Below are 7,176 nucleotides of genomic sequence, written 5' to 3' on the forward strand. Positions count from 1 at the left end.
ACCATGATAACAAAAAATGAGCAAAATCGATGACTTTTTTGCAGTATGATGAAAGAGCTCTTGATAAACGTAGAAATTATTTATTCATTGATAAGTTTGACTAAAACAATAATAACAAAAAAAATGAGAAAAATTGACGGTTTTCTGAAGCCAGATAAAAAAGCTCTTGATAAACGTATAAATCATTTGTTAATTAATGGGTTTAGCTATAATCATGATAACAAAACAAAAGGTGTAAAATTGACGATTTTCTGTAGTCTGATTAAGGAGATCTTGATAAACATATCAACACATGCTGATTGATGAGTTTGGTAATAACCATGATAACAGAAAAAATGAGCAAAATAAAAAGGTTTTACCAGCCTCATAAAAAAACTCTTGATAAAAGTATAAATCATTTGCTCATTACGGGGTTTGGCTATAACCATGATAACAAAGAGGTAGCAGAATTGAAGGTTTTCTGCAATATGACGTAAGAGCTCTTGATAAACGTATAAATCATTAGCTGATTGATTAGTTTGGCTAAAACAATGATAACAAACAAAAAAGGAGAAAAATCTCTGGTTTTATGGACCCTGATGAAAGAGATTTTGATAAGCGTAGAAGTTATTTGCTGATTGATGAGTTTGACTATAACCATTAAAAAAAAAAAAGAGCAAACTTGACGGTTTTCTACAATACGATGAAGAGCTCTTGATAAACGTAGAAATCATTGAATGATTGATGAGTTTGGCTATAACTATGATAACGTAAAAAAAAGAAAAATTAAATTTTTTGCATCCTCATAAAAATGCTCTTAATAAACGTAAAAATTATTTGTTTATAGAGGAGTTTGGCTATAACAATGAAAAAACAAAGAGCAAAATTGACGGTTTTTTGCAGAGTGATGAAAGAGCTTTTGATAAACGTAGAAATCATTTGTTAATGGATGAGTTTGGCTAAAACTATGAAGACGCAAAAAAGAGACAAAATTGACAGTTTTCTACAGACTCATAAAAGAGTTGTTGATTGATGAGTTTGGCTATAACCATGATAACAAAACAAGATGAGAAAATTTGAAGGTTTTCTGCATTCTGATGAAAGTGCTCTTGATAAATGCAGAAATCATTTGCTGATTGAAGAGCTTGGCTATAACAATGATAAAGAAAAAAAAAATTTGACAGTTTTCTACAGCATAATCAAAGAGTTCTTGATAAACATAGAAATAATTTGTTGACTAATGAGTGTGTCTATATCCATGATAACAAAATAACAGGTGCAAAATTGATGGTTTTTAACAGCCTCATAAAAAAAGCTCTTCACAAACGTAGTAATCATTTGCTAATTAGGTTTAACCACGATAAAAAGGAGAGTAAAACAGACGGTTTTCTTCAGTATGTAGAAGGGCTCTTCATAAACGTCAAATCATTTGTTGATTGATGAGTTTAGCTAAAACAATGATAACAAAAAAAAGGTGCAAAATTGACAGTTTTATGCAGCCTAATGAAAGAGTTTTTGACACACGTAGAAATTATTTGATGATTGATGAGTTTGGTTATAACAATGATAACGTAAAATGGAAAAAATGATGGTTTTCTGTTGCCTGATTAAAGAGCTCTTGATAAACGTAGAAATTATTTTCTCATTGATATGTTTGGCTATAACCATGATAACAAAACAAGAGAACCAAAATTGACGGCTTTCTACAGTCTAATGAAAGAGATTTTGATAAACCTAGAAATCGTTTGCTGATTGATGAGTTTGGCTATAATAATGATAGCAAAAAAGGAGCAAAATTGACGGTTTTCTGCAGGCTTACGAAAAAACTATTGACAAACGTAGAAATCATTTGCTGATGATGAGTTTGGCTGTAACCATGATAACAAAAAAAGAGGAGAAGATTTGACTGTTTTCTGTAGTCTCATGAAAGAGCTCTTGATAAACGTAGAAATCGTTTGCTGATTGAAAAGTTTTGCTATAACCATTATAACGGAAAATGAGTAAAACTGATAAGTTTATATAGCATGATGAAAGAGCTATTGATAAACATAGAAATCATTTGCTGCTTGATGAGATAGATTATAACCATGATAACAAAAAAATGAGCGAAACTAACGATTTTTTTATAGCCTAATGAAACACCTGTTGATAAACGTAGAAATTATTTTCTAATTTATGAGTTTATAACCATGATAAAAAAAAACAAGAAGAGCAAAAATGATGGTTTTATGCAGCCTCATAAAAAAACTCTTAATAAACGTAGAAATCATTTGTTGATGGTGAGTTTGGCTATAACCAGGATAACAAAAAAAACAGAGCAAAATTAACGATTTTCTCCTGTTTGATTAAAGAGCTCTTGATAAATGTATAAATCATTTGCTAATTGAAGAGTTTTGCAATAACCATTATAACGAAAAATGGGTAAAATTGACTGTTTTTTGCAACTTTATAAAAATGTCCTTGATAACCGTAAATATCATTTACTGATTGATGAGTTTGGTTATAACCATGATAAAAAAAAAGAAGTTGATGAGTTTCTGCAATGTAATGAAAGAGCCTTTGATAAACGTAAAAATTATTTGTTGATTGTTGGGAGTGGCTATGACCATGATAACAAAACAAGAGAACCAGAATTGACGGCTCCGATGAGAGAGAACTTGATAAATAGAAATCGTTTGCAGGTTGACGAGTTTGGCTGTAACAATAAAAACAAAAAAAAACAATGAACAAAATTGACGGTTTTCTGCAAGTTCATGAAAAAGAACTTGATAAATGTAAAAATTATTTGCTCATGCCGAGTTTGTGTAGTAAAAGTATGATTTAAATTAAATGAATACATATAATATAAAAGTACCCGGATTGGTATCTATCTCGATCGAAAGTACTCGGATTGATATGTGTCTCAATCGGATATTTTGAGATAAGTAAGTTTTTTTTGTTATGATTATTTACTCGTGTTTAATTGTATCTAAAATAATAAGATTAATATAAAAAAATTTATTGTTGAAAAGGAGATCGAATAATTTCAAAATTTCTAATTGTTTTTTATATGTATCCATCCATATTTGACCTCTTAAATCTTTTTGGTATGTGAGATTTATCTTTATTTGTAACAAAAAGAGTTTTGAGTTTTATATTTTATCGCAACTAAAGCCAATTCATATTTTTATAATGATTTTGGCAAAACAAAATTTAAGTAAGGAATCAAACAAAATGTTAAACTTTACCACTATGATCTTCATCAGCTCTTGAAGCTTATTACAGAGGATGGATCAACCTAAAAACTCATCTAAAAGATGATAAAATATTTTTATCTAATAGTCTCATTTTAAATATGAACAGAAAAATGATGTTTTTATTTGTTATAGAAAATACAAAATTTGTTGGTTATCTTATTATAACATCGTCTAACATGAAGCATAACTTTTACATATCATATACTAGATTTTTTAAAACCATATCCTAAGTGTATATCTAAGTCAAAATTATATGTTAAATTGTTTTTAATGACTTCATCAACCATCTCACCAAAAAAAAAAATGGCTTCACTAACCTAAACAAATTTTGGTATAAAAGAATAACATAGACGCATATAGTTCATACTTTTTTTTCTCGGTCATCGTTATCCATAATTTTTCAAGATTTTTAGTATAATTTAGTAGATATATATTTTACAAGTAAAAATGCACAATATTCAAAGTTGGGGCAAAGGAGGCAATAATTTGTCTTAATCACCCATAATAAATTACTCTTAAAATTCTAATTCGATTTTTGTACAGTGTAATCGTTAGGGATATATAAGTCAATATTGTGTCGATCCCTATATATTGTACAAGTAGAAACGCACCATATTCAAAGTTGGGGCAAAGGATATTGTGATTAAAAGTTGAGATAATTTGTCTTAATCACCCTTAATGTGATTTTGGAGATAGACTTTGAGTGGTAAACAAGGGCGAATGAAAAAAAAACTTGGGGAATTTTATTTTGTGTTAGTGGTAGGGGCATCATTTCATATCATTATCTACCCTTTAGTAGTTTTAAGGGTTCCCTTTCATGCAAAGTATTGCATTTATATGTACGTAACTAAACATAATGTATGTTACGACTAAGTCAAGATTTATAATAAAACAAAAAACAAATTCTATGCGTAAGTAAGAATTATATGCCAATAGAAATGGTATTTTATATCTCTTACTCTTTATTTTCTTGGCTTTAGTTTCATCTCATCTTTGTTATTCGGTATCTCTATAACTAGCAAACTCTAACAAAACATTGGCATTGGTTCTCCTTCTCAAAGAACAGTATGGTTTCATCATGATTTGGTTTATACATATGTTTACCTTAGTCATGTGTGTTTCATATCTCCATTTTTGCTTTGATCTATTTCATAGACTTAACAACTTTGCTCTATCGCTTTAGAGCTCTAGAGTTTCTCTTTCTCCTTCTCAAAATCATAAACCTTAACATCTAAATAAAATTGAAGTAAACTTTCTTTTATTTCTTATTTGATATTAATTAAATTTTTTAACTAATTTGATATTAAAATTAGGTTTTCATTTTTTCTCTTTTTGACATATTATAAAAAATGTGAGTATCCTAAATCTGGATCATGTTACGCTTTTTGTTTTTGTATTTGTCTCTTTATGTTCGTAAGGAGAGAACTAAGATTTCAAGTTTGATTAAACGAAAACATATTAAGAAATGGCAGATGGAAATCACATATATGGTAAAGCTAACTTATTATTTAATTCATCAGTTACCTTCTCATTAGTGACTAAAATCTCTCTTCTGGATTCTACTCTTTGCATGGTATTGTGGAAAACAAGTACGTAACAAAACTAAGAGTCGCCAGAACTAAGAGTTGATTCGTATGGTTGTTGCTAGAACCAGTTCTTGGTTCATATAACTTTCTCCTTGCATTTAAATTGTTTCCGTTTTCTTAAATTTAGTGATCGCGTTGCCAGAACTAATAGTTGATTCGTATTATTAACACTGCTCATGCCGCATATATGTAAATTAGATCACTTTTTAGCTTTGTTTTGAATTATTTTGGAATATGATTTCTATATAGATAAACGTGTGATTATTTTGCTAATGATGAGTTTGGCTATAACCAGGATAGAAAAAAGAGAGCAAAATTGACGGTTTTCTAAAGTCTGATGAAAGAGCTCTTGATAAAAAAATAAATCGTTTGCCGATTGAACAGTTTTCCTATAACCATTATAACAAAAAAATAGGCAAAATTGACAGTTTTCTACAGTTCGATGAAAGAGATCTTGATAAACGTAGAAATCATTTTCTGATTGATGAGTTTGGCTATAACCATGGTAACAAAACAAAAGGAGCAAAAGTGACTGTTTTCTACAGTGTAATGAAAGAGCTCTTGATAAACGTATAAATTATTTGCTCATTAATGAGTTTGGCTATAACAATAATAACTGAACAACATAGACAAAATTGTCGGTTTTTTGTAGTCCGATGAAAGAGATCTTGATTAACATAGAAATTATTTGCTGATTGATGAGTTGGGCTATAACAATGATAACGAAAAGAATGAGCAAGATTGATGGTTTTCTGTAGGCTCACGAAAAAGCTCTTGATAAACATAGAAATCTTTTGTTGATGATGAGTTTGGCTATAACCATGATAAATACAAAGAAGGAGTAAAATTGAAGGCTTTCTACAGTCTTATGAAAGAGATCTTGATAAACGTAAAAATCAGTAATTAGCTGATTGAAGAGTTTTGCAATAACCATTATAACGGAAAATGAGCAAAATTGAAGGTTTTCTGAAGCCTGATGAAAGAGCTATTAACTAACTTAGAAATTATTTGCTGATTGATGAGTTTGGTTTTAGCCATGATAACAAAAAAATAGGAGCAAAATTGACAGTTTTCTACTGTCTAATGAAAGAGCTCTTGATAAACGTAGAAATCATTTGCTGATTGATGAGTTTGGCTATAATAGATAGCAAATAGACACTTTTCTACAGCCTGATGAAAGAGCTCTTGATAATTATAGAAATCATTTGCCGATTGATGTGTTGGCTATAACCTTGATTACAAAAAAAAGGAGCAAAATTGACTGTTTCTTTTAGCCTCAAGAAAGAAATATTGATAAACGTATAAATTATTTTCTGATTTATGTGTTTGGCTATAACCATGATTAAAAAAAACAAGAGGAGAAAAGTTGACTGTTTTCTGCAACTTCATGAAAAAACTCTTGATAAATGTAGAAATCATTCGCTGATTGATGAGTTTGGCTATAACCATGATAAGACAACAAGAGAGACAAAATTGATGGCTTTCTGTAATTCGATGAAAGAGACCTTGATAAACGTAGATATCATTTGCTGATTAATGAGTTTAGCTATAACAATGATAAAAAAGAGCAAAATCGGAAGTTTTCTAAAGGTTCATGAAAAATCTTCTGATAAACGTAGAAATTTTTTGCAGATGATCTAATACCATGATGATAAAAAAACGAACAAAATTGACGGTTTTTTACATTCTGATGAAAAAGCTCTCGATAAACGTAAAAATCATTTGTTGATTGAAGAGTTTTGTTATAACCTTTATAACGGAAAAAGAGCAAAATTGAAGTTTTCTGCAGCCTAATGAAAGAGCTCTTTATTAATATAGAAATCATTTGATGATTGATGAGTTTGGCATTAGCCATGATAACAAAAAAAGAAGAGTAAAATTGACAGTTTTCTGCTGTGTAATGAAATAGCTCTTGATAAACGAATAATCATTTGCTGATTGATGAGTTTGGTAAAAACATTGATAAAAAAAAAAAAAAGAGCAAAATAGACAATTTTCTGCAGCCTGATGAAAGAGGTTTTGAGAAATGTTGAAATCATTTGCTAATTGATGAGTTTGGTTATAAACAATGATAATAATAAAAGAGAGCAAAATCGACGGTTTTTTGCAGCCTGATGAAAGAGCTATTGATAAATGTAGAAATCATTTGCTTATTGATGAGTTTATCTATAACCATGATAACAAAAAAAGAGGAGAAGATTTGACGGTTTTCTATAGTCTCATGAAAGAGCTCTTGATAAACGTAGAAATCGTTTGCTGATTGAAAAGTTTTGCTATAACCATTATAACGGAAAATAAGCAAAATTGATAAGTTTTACAGAATGATGAAAGAGCTCTTGATAAACGTGGTACCTAAGTTTGGTGGAGAGTGCAAC

Source organism: Arabidopsis lyrata, assembly GCF_000004255.2.
Source record: "Arabidopsis lyrata subsp. lyrata unplaced genomic scaffold ARALYscaffold_2, whole genome shotgun sequence".
In the NCBI taxonomy this organism is placed as follows: Eukaryota; Viridiplantae; Streptophyta; class Magnoliopsida; order Brassicales; family Brassicaceae; genus Arabidopsis; species Arabidopsis lyrata.